General features: G+C 36.9%; 2 pseudogenes; one reads left to right on the top strand and one right to left on the bottom strand.

The window, feature by feature from the left end:
* Positions 1–1,385: 1,385 nt before the first annotated feature.
* On the top strand, positions 1,386–4,486 carry LOC107637185 (uncharacterized; annotated as a pseudogene).
* Positions 4,487–18,871: 14,385 nt separating this feature from the next.
* LOC148569425 (uncharacterized) lies at positions 18,872–19,970 on the bottom strand (annotated as a pseudogene).
* Between the last annotated feature and the right edge of the window lie 2,205 nt (positions 19,971–22,175).

The raw sequence follows: 22,175 nt of genomic DNA, 5'->3' as shown, positions 1-22,175 counted from the left end.
CTTGGAGTTTAACTCCATGGAATACTATACAATTGAGCTTGGAGTGTGACTCCATGGAATATTATATTTGAGCTTGGAGTTTGACTCCATGGAATATTATTGAGTTTGGGGATGCGCGCACAGAGGGACTGTCCAATAGTTAACTACCAGGACTTGTCGGGTTGGCTGTATAACCGACAGATGAGACTCATCAACCATAGGACAGGCATACATCATATGCATTTGTTTGTTTGCTTGAGTGTGCATTGTTTTGGTCTGCTTAACTGTTTAATTCTGCTTATCCGCTACTTGTTCTACTTGCTGTAAATGCTTCTCTATCTGTGTTTTTCTTGTTTGAACTGTATGTGTATGTTTTCTTAGAAATTCCTCTTGACGAAGGTGTGAGGAGAGAGGGTTGTTCCACCAATGTCTCGGAGGATTGGAGGAGTCAGAAAGTGAAGTATTAAGTTAAAGTTAGATTCAGAACTAGAATACCTTAGATAGCTTACCTAACTTTTCGTTTAGTTTATTTTCCTTAAGAATGATTCTGAGTGTCGGAGTTCTAGGAATGCCTCTGGCTCTCCCGGGACCTTTTATATTAACTATGCGGGCACCTTTACCATACTGAGAACCTCTGGTTCTCATTCCATACTATGTTGTTATTTTTCAGATGCAGGTCGAAAGGTATCTCATTAGGCGTCTGGACACCTGAAGCGAAGTGGTTACTGGGTTATTTTGGTGTGTAGTGATGTATATACACGTACTTAGCTTTCTCTCCGCATAACTTATTCTTTTTGATCCTCCTAGAGGTTTATGGAGAGGCAGGGTTTTGTTTATATACATTTTGGGTTTTGGATATATATATATATATATATATATATATATTCTCCAGCCAGCCTTGACTTCACGGACTGAGTGAGGAGCTTGTTATTTTGTACCTTTGGCTTTCTATTCATACTTTTATTATCTTACGTTTGATAGTTATAGTTTGACTCACACGCAAGTTATTCCGCTTCCGGAGCGTGGCGCTTTTCATTTTGCGGTTTTGTTTTACCCATTTTTCAAGGCTCCTAGTCTATTATCTTCTTTCTACTACTATAAGTATGTATTTTATTTTTTTTAGAAGTCGTAATACCTCGCCACCTCTGCTTTAGGACTTAAGCGTAAGGCTCTGTGTGGTAGGGTGTTACATTATGGTATCAGAGCAGTTCGTTCCTATAGAGCCTGAGGGATGGACTGATTATGCTTCTGGGCATACTCTGGGTGTGTGTATGTGCTATTAGGATATCTGATTGATATATGTGGCATAAATATTCATGAGCATGCATTTGGAACTTGAAGCATTAAACTTGCGATATTGAGACTGATCAACTTAATATCACTTGTTTGGTGTGAACAGGGACCAAATGTCGTCTCGTGGATCCGAACGAGGTATACGGAGAGGAAATCCCGTGGTTGAACCAAAGCAAGGACGTCGAGGTGGAAACTCTAGTGCTAGTACGAGTAACGTAAGTCGATACTATAGGTCAATGACCCTTACTGATTTCCTCAAGAATGGTCCACCTCGGTTTAACGGAAATGCCAATGCCCTGGAGGCTGATCAGTGGTTTCGAGAAGTAGAGAGGTTTTTGTACACTCAGCACATTCCTGAAGTACAGTCAGTAGAGATAGTGACTCATATGTTGGAGGGAGATGCTCAGAATTGGTGGCAAAAATTGTATCATACCTTGCAGGTGGAGTTAACGGATGTCCCTTGGTATAGATTCAAGACAGAGTTTTATGGGAGATATTTCTTGCATGCGTTTCGCATTGCAAAAGAATTGGAGTTAATGCAGTTGAGGCAAAAGGATATGTCTGTTGCTGACTATACCCGTGAATTCGACAACCTGTGCCGTTTCTCAAAAACTTGTCAAGGAAATCCAGCCGATTATGAGGAATGGAAGTGTGCTCAGTATGAGAAAGGACTAAGGAGAGACATCTTTAATTACGTGTATCCACAAAAGCTAACAAATTTCACTGAGTTGGTTAAGAAGAGCCAGCTCACAGAGGATTGCTCCATAAAGTGGACACTGCTATAGGAAGGCTTTGGTGAGACCACTCCAGAGGAGCCGCGCAGGTACGGACTGGGAATGTGTTTTCGATGTGGAGCACCGGGACATATGTCTAGGGATTGTTCGCGTGGGAGAGCCGCAGATGCGGGTTGGCCACGACAGGATCGAGGTAAGTATGATACCGAATGCGTAGAATGGATTTGTTCTGTGTAGAGCTAGGACCCCGCTTTCACTTAGGTTGCATAATCGAATTGGGAAGTTTACGACTGGAAAGACTGGACATAGTTTTGAACTTGGATACGGACTAGGAGTTTAGGCCGATAGAAATATCTGTTTGATAACCAGTTAGGTGCCGAGAGAAAGGGTAAGTTGTGATAAATTCAGTGTCAGAGGCTGAACCAGTTTCGATTGTATTACATAAGGTGACACCAATAGAATTGGCAGAACTTAAGAGCTAGATGAAGTGAGTATTAGAAGTGATAAACCCGTTATTCTATTACCAACCTGCCTTATAACCTTTCTGCATCTAGTTTATCTTGTACCTTTTGTTTTGCGTAGACTTTCAAGCCATAAGAATATTCTGGATTTACAAACAAAGCATGTCAAATTTTTCTGTTTTTCTTTGACATGTTTAAGAAGGGAAGTTACGTTAGTATGAATCTTTTCCATCTTATATCAATTTTCGAGGGCAAAAATTTTTGTAAGGTGGGTAGAATGTAGCGACCTCAGTTTTAAAAATATAAATATAAATAAATTATAATTTATTTCATAAATTGAAGCTTTTTACTTTTAGAAATTATTTTTATTATCAGTAATGAACTAATTTTATAATAATTTAAATTTAATCAAATTATTATTATTATTATTATTATTATTATTATTATTATTATTATTATTAACATTGTATATAATTACAGTAAGTATTAAATTGCATTATAAGTTTATATATATTATATTCATTACATTACTATTATTATTACTATTATTATGTTTATTATTATTATTATTACATGATTATCATTACTATTTCTAGTATGATCGTTACTATTATTAATTATGAAGCATGGAGATCAAAGGCGGTTTATATTTCTCATTAAGTTAGATATATATTATCATTATCATTGTGAATATATATATATATATATATATATAAAATAATAAAAAAGAAAGCCAAAGGCGGCTTAACAGCTTACTAATTAAGCATGCATATATATGTACATGATGAGCATATGCGAGAGAAAAAAAAAAAAGAAAAAGAAAACGAGAGAGAGAAGAACGTAACAAACCGTAAATTCCACTAAACTTCTAGTTTCAATTTCTTGCAATTCGTAACTCCAACAAAAAATCTAATCCGATAAAAGTATTCGTATCCTCTTCCTCTACACGTTGGCACCACTTTTGATCGGTAGAAGTTGACGGTGACGTAACTCCTATACTCTTTGAGTTTGGCTAACGAAAGATTTAGGAGGCACAGACGATTCTGGACGTTTTCTTCTTCGATAGCTCGGTCAGAAAGTTTCTCCAGAGCTTTGAATATTTTGATTCCGTACGAAGGTATGGTTTTGGTTTCTCGTAGTTAATGTTTAATGTCTCGTGAAAACATAGGCTAGAAGACCTTAAGATAGGAGTGAAATGAATGAATAATTGATGGATTGTGTATATGGTATAAAATGTGAGGTTTAGCTGTTGTCAATAATTTGCTGTTGAAGTTGGTCGGTTTGGAAAAAGATTTAATATTGGTATTTGTTTGATTATGAAATAATTTGTTACTGAAAATGATTTGAGTGACTGAGAGGTGTTTGGTTTGATAGTTGGGACCCTTGAAGGGTGGCATAAATTTGAGTCGTAGAGGAGATATCGCCAAAGTTTCTTTAAGAATTGGAGTTTTGATTGGAGGTAATATTTTAAAAGGGAAAGAGATTATTATGTGGCTTGTGTATTTGAGACTATTTGTTGACCCTCTGTCGCAAGATGTGACCGGGCACTTTAACTCTCCGGATTCCCCCATGGGCATGCATATAAATATGAATATTGAATATTATTTGAGCTTGGAGTTTAACTCCATGGAATATTATATTTGAGCTTGGAGTTTGACTCCATGGAATATTATTGAGCTTGGGGATGCGCGCACAGAGGGACTATCCAATGGTTAACTACCAGGACTTGTTGAGTTGGCTGTATAACCGACAGATGAGACTCATCAGCCATAGGACAGGCATACATCATATGCATTTGTTTGTTTGCTTGAGTGTGCATTGTTTTGGTTTGCTTAACTGTTTAATTCTGCTTATCCGCTACTTGTTCTACTTGCTGTAAATGCTTCTCTATTTGTGTTTTTCTTGTTTGAACTGTATGTGTATGTTTTCTTAGAAATTCCTCTTGACGAAGGTGTGAGGAGAGAGGGTTGTTCCACCAATGTCTCGGAGGATTGGAGGAGTCAGAAAGTGAAGTATTAAGTTAAAGTTAGATTCAGAACTGGAATACCTTAGATAGCTTACCTAACTTTTCGTTTAGTTTATTTTCCTTAAGAATGATTCTGAGTGTCAGAGTTCTAGGAATGCCTCTGGCTCTCCCGGGGCCTTTTATATTAACCATGCGGGCACCTTTACCATACTTAGAACCTCCGGTTCTCATTCCATACTATGTTGTTGTTTTTCAGATGCAGGTCGAAAGGTATCTCATTAGGCGTCTGGACACCTGAAGCGAAGTGGTTACTGGGTTATTTTGGTGTGTAGTGATGTATATACACGTACTTAGCTTTCTCTTCGCATAACTTATTCTTTTTGATCCTCCTAGAGATTTATGGAGAGGCAGGGTTTTGTTTATGTACATTTTGGGTTTTGGATATATATATATATATATATTATTCTCCAGCCAGCCTTGACTTCGCGGACTGAGTGAGGAGCTTGTTATTTTGTACCTTTGGCTTTCTATTCATACTTTTATTATCTTACGTTTGATAGTTATAGTTTGACTCACACGCAAGTTATTCCGCTTCCGGAGCGTGGCGCTTTTCATTTTGCGGTTTTGTTTTACCCATTTTTCAAGGCTCTTAGTCTATTATCTTCTTTCTACTACTATAAGTATGTATTTTATTTTTTTTTAGAAGTCGTAATACCTCGCCACCTCTGCTTTACAACTTAAGCGTAAGGCTCTGTGTGGTAGGGTGTTACACATTTATTTAAAAGGCAATGAGAAATGATGCTAGGATAGTTAATTTTGTTTATATTTCTATTATTTAAAAATTTTAATTTTGATGCTCTGTTAATATAAAGTAGTTTTATATATGCATCTAATCACGTAATATTATATCACTAAAAATAACTATTATTTTTATTAGCGGTGTGAATGGTCATTCAAAAAAATTTGATGTGATTGTATGATTGTGTAAAATATTTTATACTATTACAATATCAAAAATTAAACTCTTAAAAAATAAAATAATGCTATATTTTGTAAAAGAATAAAAAGTTAATTAATTTGTTAAGAGTTTTAAATCTTCGGAAAAGGGAGAATAACGCAAGTTACTAGAATTTATAACAAGTACTTTATTTAAAATAAGTGTAATATGGATAAATATAATCACTGAATCCAAAATCAAACTTTTTTTTAACCTTTTATGTTTATGAGTCACATTTTTTCTATTTGGCTTATGTTAAAAGTAGTATTAAATTGATATTTAGTTAAATATAGTTTTATTCAAGAGTATGTTGTTGGTTAATAAATTATTACATATATAAGATAAAATATTTTGATTAAGTTTTAATAAAAAAAAATTGGAAAAACAGTTTTTAACAACAATAATTATAACAACAACAATAAATTAGTTTTTAATCTTTTAGAATACTATATAAATTAGAATTTTTTGTTTAAATAAAAAAAACTAATTTTTAATTTGTGTTGGAAACAACTAATTATTTACTTTTAGGTGTATTATTTATTATTTTACAGGTAGTGTTATTTTTGCAAATAGCTTTATTTTGTAGGTGTATACTGTAAAATTAAAAAAAAATATATTTTACAAATACTGATTTTAAAATAAAAAAAATTAAATTATTTTTCACAAGCTATACATATAAAATAGGATAAAAGAGATTTTTACTGACATTGATATTTTTTATGTTTAAATTAATTATTTATTTTACTTTTCATAAATTTTAAAATATAAATGTTAATAAAAAGTATTTCTATTTAAATTTAAATAAAATATAAAAAATAAATTAATAAGAATTTAAATTTTGTGCTTTAATTCAAATTTAGTAAAGTTGTATTTTACCACATTTATGAATATAAAACAAAATGATTAACATCTTATACAATTTATTAAAATTTATCATTTAATTTATTATCAGCTAAGAAACTATTATCAAGACTTTTGATTTAAAAAGAAAAATACACTTAAGATATAACCTTCCATATGACATAGGACAAAACAACTCAAACTTAGAATTTTTTAGAGTTTGAATTTGAATTACCAGATAGTCATATCAAAATATTTGTTATATTATATTTATTTTAAAAATTAAATAATAGTAATAATTTGACTAATGTTATTTTTTAACATTTTATAATCATATATGGTATAAATCTAGTTGATCTTTTTAAGTTGTTTTATTATGATTATTTGTTATTTCAAATTTTAAAATATCTAAAGTTTAAGTTCATGTACTACTATAGATGGTTATATATTAGGTCTATTTTTTTTTAAATCAAAATTCATAATTTAAATTTATAGATTTTTAAGAACGTAATTTTTTTATTTTGAATTTAAATTTTTATTAGTTTTTAAATTTTTATTAATTTTTAAATTTTTTGATATTTTATTTGAATACAAACTAAAATATTTTTTATTGATATTTATGATTAAAATTAAATATTTGTTACCATAATTCTACCTAATAGCCTGTGAAAATAAGAGTGATTTTTTTGTTTTATTATTTCGTATTTTTGTGCCTGTAAATATTCATTTCTTTCTTAATTTTATAACTTATGTTGTTAAATTAACAAATAATATGTATAAATATAAATATTTTTTAATACAAATTGAAAATAAATATTTTTTATTTAAATAAAAAATAACAAATTAATATCTTATAAATAAAGTAAAAATTAATTCTCATTTTTTTAAAAAATTATTGAGGTATTAAATAATTTAAAATTTTAAAAATAAAAACAATTTTTTATTTATTAGAAATAATTTGTTATTTTTATGATATAGAAAAATTTATAATTATTTTAATAAAGTATTATTTTTGATTTAGCTATTTTAACACACAAAAATTTGTAAAAATTGACTATTTTAACCATATTAAAAGTTCATGAACATATAAAATTTAACAATCTTAAGTTCTTAACTATGATTATCTTAACATTTAAAGAAAAAAAAAACCATGATATTTAAAATTATTTCACATACAAAACTATTTATGTGTTAATCTTTTTTTTTTCTTTTATAAAAGTATTATATTATATAATTTGTTGCATAAGTTACTAATACCCCTATGTAATTATTTTTATAATTTAATCAAAGTCCATCATTTCAAAGAAGGAATAAGAACATCACAAGCCAATGAGTTATAATTTAAATGGTATAGTCTCTCCATACTCAATTAAGAGATTACGTGTTCGAATCTCTTATTTTGGTAAAAAAAAATAAAATAAATAACATCACAATCATGCCGTGCCACATAACACTAAGGTTGCGTTTGTTTTTAGAGACAGGACAGAACATGACACTGAAATGGAGAAAATAGGACGGAGACACTAAAAATTATCTTTTGTGTATTGTGTTTGGATACGATGGACAAGACACTAATGTAATGTCTAGTATTATGTTTGGATACACATGGACAAGACTAAAATATTATATGAAATGACTAAAATAGCTCTGTGATTCCAAATTTTCTACATCAATACAAATTAATTTAATAAAAAATGAGAGTACGTAGGAGTACTTGAAAAAAATATTTGAAGAGGCAAAAAATTTTAATAAAAAAATATATTAGTATTTATATTAAAATAAAATTTATAAATATAATTATTTTATTTTAAAATTTATTATTAATATGTAGGAATACATATAGTTAAGATTAACAAAAAAAATAAATTTGAGTTTGATTAATAAAAAATTTTGTTTAAGTTAATAAGCCAAATTAATTTTAAATAAAAAATTAATTTTAAAAAAAATCCATTTTTACATGAAAAACAATTAGTTTTTGCATATAAAAATCTATTTTTATTAAAAAAAAACTAATTTTTTTTATCTAAAAACTGATTTTTCTTTATAAAAAATTGATTTTTCTTTAAATTATATAAAATCAATTACAATTTATAAATTATTTTTTAGCATTTTAAAAGATCAATTTACTTTTACTAATATTTATCTTTCAAAAGTTTTAAGATTAATTATTTTTGTTATTATTTTTATTACAAATCAAATAATATAATATAAGGTTAAAATGGTATTGAAGTAAAACGATAAAAAGAAAAGAATTATCTACCCCCAATAAAAAAATTCTACATAAAAGAGAGAGTACCTGAAAAAGAAAGAGATAGAGGAAGAATAGGAAGAAAAATGTATCTCTGAACAACGTAATAGAAAAAATAAGAAGAGGTAATAGTGGAAAAAAAGAAAAACAAAATTTATAAAATTGTCGGTGTCCACTCTTCCAAATCCCGTGTCCATCATTGTCTTTCGTGAAAGAGTGGACACAAAAGTATAAAAAACTGTCTTGGAGACAATATGTCCACTGTCCATGTCTCTGCTTCCAAACTCTTTTTAAACAATATGTCTCTGTGTCCTGTCCCCGAAAACAAACGCTACCTAAATGTCCGATTTTGTCTTTTTCTCTCTCATAATAAGGTTAGTCTTGTACATTACAACAAAGTTACAAGATAAATAAATTACAAATAATCGGACCCCACTTGAAATTTAATCTTCCAAAATAGTAGCTGGTATACATACTGAACAGTCTATATATACTTCATAACATTGTATACATATCTTCTTCTATCTAATTTTCTACCAAAAGAAAAATATCTGCCCAATTACTGAATTTTTTTTTGTTGGAGGCTCCTCTAAAGGAGGACAAGGAGAAAAGAAAGGAAGAAAACAAGGAGGATGTACCTGCAGCAGTGCCTGTATGTAAAAAATATATCCATGCAAAGCTAACAAAACAAACTGCCATGATGGTTGCATGTGCAAGAGTAGTATTTGTCAAAATCGTCTAAAGGCTCGGTAGCCGAGCCGGAAACATCTTGCTACTGTTTCCATGCTCCCTGCAATGACGGCGTTTGCCAATATTTTGTTGCCCGCGTTGTTTGCAATCCAACTTGTCTCTATGATGAGAATATGTGCGCTAACAAGCATGTCTTTGTATTAGAATATCATAATTAGAGAACAAAATCAGGAAAATATCAAAGAAAATTAGAAAAAAAAATCAATGTAATTTATTAGGATATTATTCCATAACGAGTGTACTCTTAGCGTACTCTTGATCTATATATTTGTAAGAACCTTGTAATCACATATGAAAAATATGAATAATAAAAATAATACCTTGTAACCGGATCCCACTTGGAATTTGATCCTCCAAAATAGTAGCTGGTATACATACTGAACCGTCTATATATACTTCATAACATCAAATATTTGGTTGTATACATATCTTCTTCTATCTAATTTTCTACCAAAAGAAAAATGTCTGTCCAATTACTGGATATTTTTTTGTTAGAGGCTCCTCTGAAGAAGGACAAAGAAAAAGGTAAGGAAGAAAACAAGGAGGATGTACCTGCAGCGGTGCCTGTATGGAGAAAACATGTCCATGCAAAGCTAACAAAACAAGCTGCCATGATGGTTGTATGTGCAAGAGTAGTATTTGTCGAAATCGTTTAAAGGCTCCGGTAGCCGAGCCGGAGACATCTTGCTACTGTCTCCACGCTCCCTGCAATGACGGCGTTTGCAAATGTTTTGTTGCCCGCCTTGTTTACAATCCAACTTGTTTCTGTGATGATGAGAATATGTGCGCTAACAAGCATGCCTTTGTATTAGAATATCATAATTAGGAAACAATATCAGGAAAATATCAAAGAGTATTAGAATAAAATCAATGTAATTTATTAGGATATTATTTCATAATGAGTGTACTCTTAGCGTACTCTTGGTTTATATATTGGTAAGAACCTTGGAATCACAGATAAGAAATATGAATAATAAAAATAATACTTTTCTAAATAATTCTTCAATTCTTCCTAAACTCTTTGTACCATTATAACATGGTATCAGAGTCTAGTTCTGATATACGGACCTGTGGGTTATGGGCCCACCACGCTATGACGTAAAACTTACCAGATTACTTATGGCAAAAGTTGAGTTCAACTTTTTCTCATTTGCGGATGCATACTTTCTTTTTGTAGGTTTTCTATTTTTTTTTCCTTTGTGGTCAAATTCATAATTAATTGTATTCATCTATTTTATAGCTGACATTGCTGTGTAGAAAAATTTTGAATATTATTCTTAGAAGAGGTAATATTGGTTATTGGGAGTTTTTGGTTAAAAAAAAAAATCATGTTACTATGGTACAAAGAGTTTAGGAAGAAACGAAGAATTATTTAAAAAAATATTATTTTTATTATTCATATTTCTCATATGTGATTACAAGGTTCTTACTAATACATAGACTAAGAGTACACTCGTTATGAAATAATATCCTAATAAATTATATTGATTTTTTTTAATTCTCTTTGACATTTTCCAGATTTTGTTTCCTGATTTTGATATTTTAATACTTTGATCTCCTACCCAAATGAGATTTTTGAGATGGTATAATTTTATTGTTTATTATTTTATCTTTAAAAGTAGATTTTCATATTTACCTGAGATATTTATCGAATCATTTTTTTTCTTTTGTTTTGTTCAGACGAATGATGCATTGAAAAAGGAAGTAGTTGAAGTTCTAGAAAAATTTAACTAGTATGTGTTTTGAGTTCTGATCCTGTAGTATAATGTTACTCTATTGAGAGATTCGGAAGTTCTATTTTTAGGTAATAGTGGAAATTTATGTTTCGATCTATCTTTAATTTTGAGTACTTCAGTAGTTGAAAATTGTTTCGATTTATCTTTTCTAATTTTAATAGAAAAACTTATGTTTCGATCTATCTTTAGCAGTAGTTGAAAATTGTGTTTGGATCTATTGTTAATTTACAATGTTTGGTTCTGCTTTAATAATTATTTTGGCTACGACTTTCAGATATTGTCAAGACAGTTGAAATGTGACAATAAAATCGCAATAAGCATTTTAGAGAACCCCGTACAACATGAATCGACACTTTATCAAAGAAAAAATTGAGAATAGCGTTATTGAGCTTTCACTTTTGAGATCAGAAGATTAGTTGACTGATATTCTTACTAAAGCAGTTTTAAGATAAGTCATTGCTAAAGTTCTAACCAAGCTGAGTATTGGTGATCCTACTACTCACCTTGAGGAGGAGTATTAGAATATCATAATTAGAAAACAAAATAAGGAAAATATCAAAGAGAATTAAAAAAAATCAATGTAATTATTAGGATATTATTCCATAACGAGGATACTCTTAACGTACTTTTAGTCTATATATTGGTAAGAATCTTGTAATCATAGATGAAATATATGAATAATAAAAATAATATTTTTTTAAATAATACTTTTCATCCGAATCGTCAATTTGGTTTGTCTATGTATTGTTTATATGACTTTGTCTTAGGTGGAGAAAGGTATATATCTTAGTGGTCCAAATAAAAAAAACTAAAAAATAACATAGTAAATTATTTAAGTACCATCATCTTCTTCCTCTTGTTTTTCTTCATAATAATAATCACCATCATGCACTTGCTGTATCTTTGTTTTTCTTTCTAACAATAGCAATCACCACAGTACTTACAAGTTACAACCAACATTATTAACTATATTATTACTAATTATTGTTTTTTCTGTTTTATATTGTTAGGACAAGGTTTCTTAGCTCAATTCCAATGCTCCACAATCATAGATTTCATAAATTGGTTTGAGATAAAAACAGTGGTAAAAAGTAATAATTAATTTCTATACAATTTTTAACACTAAACTGAACTTATCTTTGATGACTGGGTTGTGCCTTGTTAAATGGTAACTGTTCATACCCTGACCCAACGATTAAGGCCCAGGATCCAAGTAAAAAGGCCCAACCCAAAGGGTTGACCTCACCTTTCACCAGATCAACCACTACGAAGTCGGTACTCGTCACAACTTGCTCTAAAGAAGTCGGTAACAAGGGTTAGCTGGCAGATAAGCACTCATTTGAATGAGTAACTGCCCCTAGAATCTCTCTAACCACTTCCACGAGCCATATCTTAACACCCTAGAAAAGTGGCACTACTCCAACGGTGGTTATTGGTTCACCACTATAAATACACTGACACCCCTCAGGTATCTTTAAGTTCCAATACTCTCTAAACCTGCTCACACCCTTGCTAACTTAGGCATCGGAGTGTCTTTGCAGGTACCACCCCCCATTCTTCCACACACACAAGTCGGACGGAGGGCACCGAGTTGCAGATCCACTCGAAAGCTTCCTCCTTCATACGTTTGGGCCAACCAACGCCATCCAGCCCATTAATCTCCGGTTACCCATCGTAACATTGGCGCCGTTGCCGGAGACCCGAGAGATCAACCAGAGATGGTGGATAGATCCCCTGAAGAGGGTCATGTAGAGACAGATTCTGAACAAGAGAATCTGAACACCGGAAACAATGAGGCAGACCTGACCCTTCACCAGGAAGCCAATGACCAACACAGGGAAGGCACCTCCGGAATAAAAAATCCGAAGGTGAATTCTTCAGAAGGGCGCGAATCAGAGAAAGAGGGACCATCCCATGTAACTGAGCTCATGGGATTAGTCCACAGTCGCCTCGAGCAGTTAGAACAGGAACGGGAGCGACAAAAAGAAACTGAAAAGAACCTAAAAGAGGAGATGGAGCGACGAAAAGAGTTAGAAAGAAAACTCTTAAAGTTAGAATCCTCCCTCAAAGGTCAGAACTCCCGTGACGGTAGAGAAGAGTCGCCCCTAGGGGGGAAGATCCTTTTAGTGAGGACATAATGAGGGCAAAAGTTCTGAGGAACTTTAGAAGCCCCGATATGGACCTCTACGACGGAACCACTGATCCGAAGCATCATCTGAGCAGTTTTAAAAGTCGGATGTATCTGGCTGATGCTTCTGATGCTACGCGATGCAAAGCTTTCCCGACAACCTTGTCGAAAGCGGCGATGAAGTGGTTCGATCGCCTCCCCCCGAGGTCGGTTACCAGTTTTGAAGACCTCTCAAAGAAGTTCTTGATGAGGTTCTCTATCCAGAAAGACAAAGTAAAACATGCACCAAGCCTCCTGGGAATAAAGCAGGAGGTCGGAGAATCCTTACGAGCCTACATGGAAAGGTTCAACAAAGCATGCTTAGAGATCCAAGACCTGCCCACAGAGGCAGTCATAATGGGGTTAGTCAATGGGCTTAGAGAAGGCCCCTTCTTACAGTCCATGTCCAAAAGACACCCCATCTCTTTAAGCGATGTGCAGGAAAGAGCTGAAAAGTACATCAACATGGAGGAAAATGCTAAGTTGAGAGACCTGAGCTGGCGACCTGGGCACCCTCCCTCAACAAAAGAGAGGGAGAGGGAAACCAAGAAGAAGGAAGAACTCGGTCTCGATAGACCAAGAAAATATCACTCTTATACTCCTCTAAAAGTCTCTATAGTGGATGTATACAGAGAGATTTGTAATACGGAAAGGGTGCCACCCCCCAGACCCATTAAAAATAAAAAAGGGGGGAGCCGCAACGACTACTGTGAGTACCATAAGATATATGGTCACTCCACAAACGACTGCTACGACCTTAAAAATGTGATAAAAAAGCTGGCTAGGGAAGGTCGGCTCGACAGATATCTCATAGAAAGGTCGGATAGTCATGGGAAGAGAAAGCGAGATGATACGGATAGAAGAGACCCACCACTGCAGACTCCGGAGAGACATATCCACATGATCTCAGGAGGGTTCGCGGGAGGGGGACTCACCAAATCCTCTCGCAAAAGGCATCTCAAGAGAGTCTACCAGGTCGGAGGAGAGTCGTCCGACCTCCCCACCATTTCCTTCACAAAAGAAGATGGGCAAGGAATAATCCCTGGACATGATGATCCAGCGGTAATAACTATGATCCTAGCAAATGCTCATCTCCACAGAACCCTAGTAGACCAAGGAAGCTCAGCGGACATCCTTTTTAAGCCCGCTTTCGACAAACTAGGGTTGGATGAGAAAGAATTAAGAGCCTACCCCGACACCTTTTACGGACTAGGCGACACGCCAATAAAGCCACTAGGATTTTTGCCCCTCCACACCACTTTTGGAAAAGGGAAAAAATCAAAAACTCTAAGCATAGACTTCATAGTCATCGATGTAGGGTCAGCATATAATGCTTTAATTGGCAGAGCTACCCTTAATCGACTCGGAGCGGTGGTATCCACTCCTCACCTTTGTATGAAATTTCCGACCTCAGCGGGGATAGCAACGGTAAGGGGAGATCAGAAATTGGCAAGGAAATGATACAATGAAAGCCTAAACCTGAGAGGAAAAGGCAGAGAAGTTCACACAGTAGAGCTCGGAGGCGCAAGGGCTAAAGAGGAGCTGCGTCCACAACCGGGAGGAAAAACCGAGGAGATACAGGTCGGCGAAGAGGAGGGAAAAAATACTCACATAGGGGCCAACCTAGGAGAAACCCTAAAACAAGGGTTAACTAAGCTCCTAAGAGATAATTCCGATCTCTTCGCCTGGAAGGCCTCCGACATGCCTGGGATAGACCCCGAGCTCATGTCCCATAAGCTCTCGGTTTACCCGGGGTCTCGCCCTGTACAACAAAGAAGACGCAAGCTCGGTCCAGAACGAGCCCTAATAGTAGAAGAGCAAGTACAAGCGCTCCTAGAAGCCGGCTTCATTAGAGAAGTCAAGTACCCAACATGGCTAGCCAATGTAGTGCTAGTCAAAAAACAAAATGGTAAATGGAGAATGTGTGTCGACTATACCGAATTAAATAAGGCCTGTCCCAAGAACCCTTATCCACTGCCAAGTATTGACACCCTGGTAGACTCCAGCTCAGGGTATCAATACTTGTCATTCATGGACGCCTACTCGGGGTATAACCAAATCCCGATGTACGAGCCAGACCAGGAGAAAACATCATTCATCACGCCCAGAGCTAATTTTTGCTACGTGGTCATGCCGTTTGGATTGAAAAACGCAGGAGCCACATACCAGAGGCTGATGAATAGGGTGTTTGCCTCTCACCTTGGGAGCCTAATGGAAGTATACGTCGACGACATGCTGGTAAAGACCAAGAAAGAAGTCAACCTCTTGGCAGACCTCTCACAAGTCTTCGACACCATAAGGTTACACGGGATGAGACTAAATCCCGCAAAGTGTGCCTTCGCGGTAGAGGCAGAAAAATTCCTAGGGTTTATGCTAACACAAAGAGGGATTGAAGCTAACCCCGACAAGTGTAGAGCTATCCTGGAGATGAAAAGCTCGACTTGCTTAAGAGAGGTCCAGCAGCTGAATGGCCGACTTGCAGCCCTCTCCAGATTCTTGGCAGGATCAGCACTAAAATCCCTTCCACTGTTCTCCTTATTGAGAAAGGGATGTCAATTCGAATGAACTCCTGAAAGCGAGGAGGCGTTCCAGGAGTTCAAAAGATTCTTGAGCCAACCTCCTATTCTGACCCGACCTACAGCTGGGGAAGACCTCGTCCTATACTTATCTGTAGCAGACAAGGCCGTCTCGTCGGCCCTGATAAGAGAGGACGAGGTCGGACAGCACCCAGTATATTTCATCAGTAAAGTTCTACAAGGCCCTGAGCTAAGGTACCACAAACTAGAGAAGTTCGCCTACTCCTTAGTGGTAGCCTCACGAAGGCTACGACCTTACTTTCAAGCTCACACAATAAGAGTCCGCACGAACCAACCCATGAAGCAAATCCTCCAAAAGACGGATGTTGCAGGGAGAATGGTTCAATGGGCAATAGAGCTCTCCGAGTTCGACTTGAAGTATGAAACTCGGACGGCGATTAAAGCCCAGTGCCTCACCGACTTCATCGCAGAATACGCAGGAGACCAAGAGGAGAAACCAACTACATGAGAACTCTATGTAGATGGATCCTCAAATAAAACAGGAAGCGGTGCAGGCATAATACTGGTGGATGAAAGAGTAACCCAGATAGAGGTCTCCCTCAAATTTGAATTCCCAGCTTCAAATAATCAGGCAGAGTATGAAGCCTTGATTGCTGGATTGAAGCTGGCGGAAGAAGTCGGTGCTACAAAAGTGATGATATACAACGACTCGCAAGTGGTGACCTCCCAGATAAGTGGAGAGTATCAGGCAAAGGACCCAAATATGAAAAGGTACTTGGAAAAAACTCTGGAACATCTTGGGCGCTTTGCAGAAACCGAGGTCAAACACATAACTCGGGATCTAAATAGCAGAGCAGACGCCCTATCCAAGTTGGCAAGTACCAAGCCAGGAGGGAATAACAGAAGCTTGATCCAGGAAACTCTCCAGAAACCCTCCGTAGTAAAAGAAAAAGACAAACAAGAGGTCCTTGAGGTAGTCGGATTAAACCTCGGTTGGATGAACCCCTTGGTCGAATACATGAAATTCGACATCCTCCCCAAGGAGGAGAAAGTGGCTAAGAAGATCCGAAGGGAAGCACAACATTACACTTTGGTGAGAAATATCCTCTACAGAAGGGGGATATCAACACCATTATTAAAGTGTGTACCGACCTCAAGAACCACCGAAGTGTTGGAAGAAGTCCACAGTGGGATCTGCGAAAATCATCTCGGAACAAGGTCACTAGCCAGGAAAGTGATCCGAGCCGAATTCTACTGGCCGACCTTGCAGAAAGATGCCACGAAATTTGTGAAAAAGTGCCAACCATGCCAGATGCATGCAAATTTCCATGTGGCTCCCCCGGAGGAGCTCATCAGTATCACTTCTCCATGGCCTTTTGCAAAATGGGGAATGGATTTGTTAGGACCTTTTCCCTAGGCGCCAGGACAAGTCAGATACCTGATCGTGGGAATAGATTATTTCACAAAATGGATAGAAGCAGAACCATTGGCCACCATCACCGCACAAAGAAGTCGGAGGTTCCTCTACAAAAATATCATCACAAGGTATGGGATACCTCATTCCATTACTACAGATAATGGAACCCAATTCACCGACTCTACCTTTAGAAGCCTAGTAGCCAGTATGAAAATCAAACACCAGTTCACCTCGGTGGAGCACCCGCAAGCCAATGGGCAAGCCGAGGCAGCCAACAAAGTCATACTGGCAGGGCTGAAGAAAAGATTACAAGAGGCAAAAGGAGCCTGGGCTGAAGAGCTCCCACAAGTGCTATGGGCCTATAGGACAACCCCCCAATCCGCCACTGGAGAAACACCCTTTCGACTGGTCTATGGCATAGAAGCCATGATACCAATAGAAATCAATGAGCAAAGCCCAAGGGTGACTCTCCACGACAAGATCGGGAACATACAGGGGCACAAAGAAGAGCTCGACCTGCTCCCCGAAGTACGAGAACAAGCCCAGATAAGAGAAGCAGCGTTGAAACAAAGGATGGCTACAAGATACAACAAAAAAGTCATTCGAAGAGCATTCACCCCGAACGACTTGGTATTGATCAGATACGACATTGGAGTCAACAAATCAGGGGAAGGAAAACTCTCTGCAAATTGGAAGGGACCATATAAGGTCAATGAAGTCTTAGGAAAAGGTTATTATAAAGTAACCGACCTGAACGGAACCGAGTTACCGAGGTCATGGCATGCTTGTAATATGAAAAGGTACTACAGTTAAAAGCGAACTCTACTCCCTGATTTTCCCCCAAAATCAAAGGGTTTTTTCTGGAGAAGGATTTTTAACGAGGCATCATAGTAGGGGCTAAGGGAAATAGATTGTCAAAAACCCTTAGTAGCAATGAAGTACCTCCCCAATTAATAAAGATCATTTTTCATCTTACAAATATCTCTTATAAATTCCTTTTGTTGTGGTTTTCTCTTTCTTTCTACGAAACGCGCCAACTTAAGCTCGACAAAGCGTGAAAATCCCATGAACCGACCTAGATGGTCGTCAGGATAAAACGACGAGGTACAAGTCGGTGTAAAGAGGTTATAAAAGTCGATCGTAATAAACTCGGCAATTATCTGACTTACAAGTCAGATAAACCGAGAAACAAGGAAACGCATCGCAAAAATAACCTAAGTCATAAAAGCTCAATGAAATGAAATTGAGCACTAGGAATAACAATAGAGAGATAGGAAAAAACCCAAGAAAAGATTAAAGGGCTGTCCTAAAGATCCTTAAAACAAAAAAGGCTCAGAAAGGCAGACAAGCAAAGGAAAAAGGTTTTTTCAGAAAAGATCAAGGGGAATTCGAAAAAATCGCAATCAGAAAAGCATGCACGCATAAGGTAACTTAAAACCCTTATCCAAAAAGGGTACTTATTTTTTAACTTAAACCCTTATTAAAAAGGGTATTATAAAGTGTTTTGTTTACGGCCTTAAAAGGCCAAAAAATTGTTCAAACACTACCAAAAAACAAATAAAGAGTTTAAAAAAGAGGGGACCCACAGGCCGGGCCCCCAAATAGCCAACAAATTACTTTTTTGCAAGAGGAGTAGACAGATCACCACCACCAGAGGCAGGAGGAGTGCCACTAGGACCAGGAAGAGAGGCATCCATAGGAGATGAAGAGGAGGTCGGAGGAACTGTAGAAGAACTCGGGGCGTCCTTAGGGCGAGGAGGGGACTCTATAATTCTCTGCCCCCGAGTCTTCAATTCTGACTCGAAAATAACCTCGGAGACAGGGGGATCCACAATGGCACCATCGATGACAACTTTATCAGGATCTAAAGGAGAAAGGTCCAAGTCAGGAGCAATAACTCCGACCTGCTCCTTAAAGATCCTCCAAGCCTCCTCAGCGCCATCAGCAATAGAGTCCTCCAACTCAGCATATGCCTTCCGAGAATTCAGCAGATCATTTTTCACAGACACAAGATCGTTAAATAAACTTTGATAGCTGTCCTGTGCTGTCTTCCTCAAGACCACCTCCATGTTACATTGGGCTTGCAATTTCCTCTCCTTCTCCCGGAGGTTATCTCTCTCCTCCTTCAGCTTGGCGACTTCCTCCTTCAACTTCCCCTCATTCTCTTGATATATAAGAAGCCTTCCTTCCAGCTCCTCGACCCTCGACGTCATCCCTAAAGAGCTGAGAGGAGCCTTCTCAAAAATATCTAAGAGTTTGCCACAAACCCCCGCCGCCTTGAGGCTCTCCTCAACCAGAGTAGTAAGGTGGCGCCGAACAGAAGCGTCATCCATGCTTATACGAGCATGGGGATAGATGTTCTTTCGGACGAATGCAAGAGCATCCGCCTTAACCTCACCAGAGGAGCCAGACTCTAAAGTCTTGCGCTTCTTCTTCTCTGGCTCAGGAGAAGATCGGGCGGAGGGGGGCGGCTGAGAGAAAGCTGAAGAAGAAATCACAATGGGCTGAGAGGGGGTTCCAACGTTCCGAGGAGGAGGAGGAGGAGAGATAACCGCCCTAGCACCGCCAGTTCTGGCGCGAGACCTTGCTTTAGCCTCCTGGACCCTCTGGTAAGACTCCTGCGCGTTTGTCTTCGCCATCTCTGAAAAAACAAAAGATAATAGGTTAAGACAAGTCGGAAAGGTCAAGCAAGTCGGTAACCTAACAAACAAATAAAAGCTACCTAGCTGTGCCTGGACAAAGGTCGGAGACCCCTGGAGAAACTTTTTAGTGTCTAAGTATGGGGCCCTCCCCCATACTTCTCGGAGGAACCCCACAATGGCCGCTTCTACCTCATCCAGGTCATCGAGACCATATTTCTCGCAAGGGGAGGCCTCCAGCCAGTACAAAGGGAAGCGGGGAGAAGAATTATCATCCAGAAAAAAGGGGTGGTGACCCTCTACAGCTTGAACTTTGAAAAATAATTTTTAAAGTCATGGAAGGATTCGTCAAAAAGGGTAAAACCTCTCCGACCCTGTATGGCTCGGAAAGACACCCACTGTTACTTATTGTTTAGCCCACTGAAGGGTTTCGTCATATGAAAGAGATAGAAAAAAAATCTTCAAAGAAGTCGGGAACTCCAAAGCCTGGCTAATAAATTGATAAATTTTCAAAAAACCCCAAGAGTTGGGGTGAAGCTGGGTAGGGGCAACTCGGCGGTGATGCAAAACAGATATCTCAAAGTCTGAAAAAGAAAGGAAAACACCCAAACGGGTGATCATACACTCATACATAAAGAAAAAATGAGGGGCCGCCTCACTGACCCTCCCAAAGCAAACCCGGTCTTCAGGACCCGGGACTACCAACTCATACTTCGGCTTGTCCTCCTCAGAAGTACAAATTCTGTGGTGAGTACGAAGGTTGGTGATAAACTCAGTATCGACCAAGGGTTCCTCCCCTAGGACCGTGACATCAACCCACTGGGAAAGGACATCTACGGAAGCCATTTCTTTTTCTTAAAAAGGGTAACAAAAACCTACAAGGGAAAAAGAAAAGGAAAATCAAAAACACGGTCTCTAAAGGGAGGGAATGCGGAACTAAAGTTTACAAACCAACCTATCTACAAAATAAAGGCATGCAAATAGAAAAGCATGATACAAAAAGAACTAACCTTTATCCAAAAATGAAGGTTGGAGGAAACGAAAGCCTTCGAAGATGCAAGAATGCAGCACGAACGAATGAAAGGAAAATTTGAAAAATCGCAGAAACGAAACAATGAAAGAGAGGAAAAGTATTTATAAGTACGTTAGGGGCACAATGGTAAAAACGGGGCAGTCATTAATAAAGACGCATCGTTTCCAAGGCCATCAATCCCCACGCACATCCCTAACGGACGCGACGCTTGATTAGACGTAACTGTCAGAACAAAAAGGTCACGAAAAGTCACGTCGGTTTTAGACCATCACGTCGGTCCTCCAACAAGTCGGTTACAACCTCGAGTAGGGGCACTGTTCATACCCTGGCCCAACGATTAAGGCCCAGGATCCAAGTAAAAAGGCCCAACCCAAAGGGTTGACCTCACCTTTCACCAGATCAGCCACTACGAAGTCGGTACTCGTCACGACTTGCTCTAAAGAAGTCGGTAACAAGGGTTAGCTGGCAGATAAGCACTCATTTGAATGAGTAACTGCCCCTAGAATCTCTCTAACCACTTCCACGAGCCATATCTTAACTTCCCTAAGATAAAGGGACGGTTAACACCTTAGAAAAGTGGCACTACTCCAACGGTGGTTATTGGTTCACCACTATAAATACACTGACACCCCTCAGGTATCTTTAAGTTCCAATACTCTCTAAACCTGCTCACACCCTTGCTAACTTAGGCATCGGAGTGTCTTTGCAGGTACCACCCCCCATTCTTCCACACACACAAGTCGGACAGAGGGCACCGAGTTGCAGATTCACTCGAAAGCTTCCTCCTTCATACGTTTGGGCCAACCAACGCCATCCAGCCCATTAATCTCCGATTACCCATCGTAACAGTAACTAATATACAATTTCAATGCCTTGCTAGTTGCCACTTCACAGATCCAATATATTGTATTTTAGACTAGACCTTAATAAAGGACGAATTCACTTGGTCAAAAGCGCTATGAATGCTTCATACCCATGATAAGTAAGTGATGCGTGTTGTTTTTTAGAGGAGCTTCTATTTTTGCTTCAAATTTTACATTAATTAGAGAAAAATATTCATAATTATATCTAATTTACTATAAGAAGAGAAAGATAGTAAGATGGATGATAGGATAAAGAGGGAACAAATTGAGAAAAAGAAATAAAAAAGTAAAATAAAAATTTTACAAATGTTGAATAATTTATTTATATTATTATAATTTTTAATATATAATAATCATTTAATCTAAATCATTCATCACTATTTTTTAATGGTTAAGATAAAAGATTCTATTTGGACCACTAAAATTCAAATATACTTTTACTACTATAGAACCAATCTTGTTACGTTGCCTATTTTGATATTTGTGACTCTAAGTGTGTGTTTGAATTAAGATTT

The sequence above is a fragment of the Arachis ipaensis genome, chromosome B4 (genome assembly GCF_059453495.1).
Source record: "Arachis ipaensis isolate K30076 ecotype BB chromosome B4, ASM5945349v1, whole genome shotgun sequence".
NCBI classification, from domain to species: domain Eukaryota; kingdom Viridiplantae; phylum Streptophyta; class Magnoliopsida; order Fabales; family Fabaceae; genus Arachis; species Arachis ipaensis.
The sequence above is the reverse complement of the archived record's forward strand: the minus strand, read 5'-3'. Positions and strand labels throughout refer to the sequence as shown.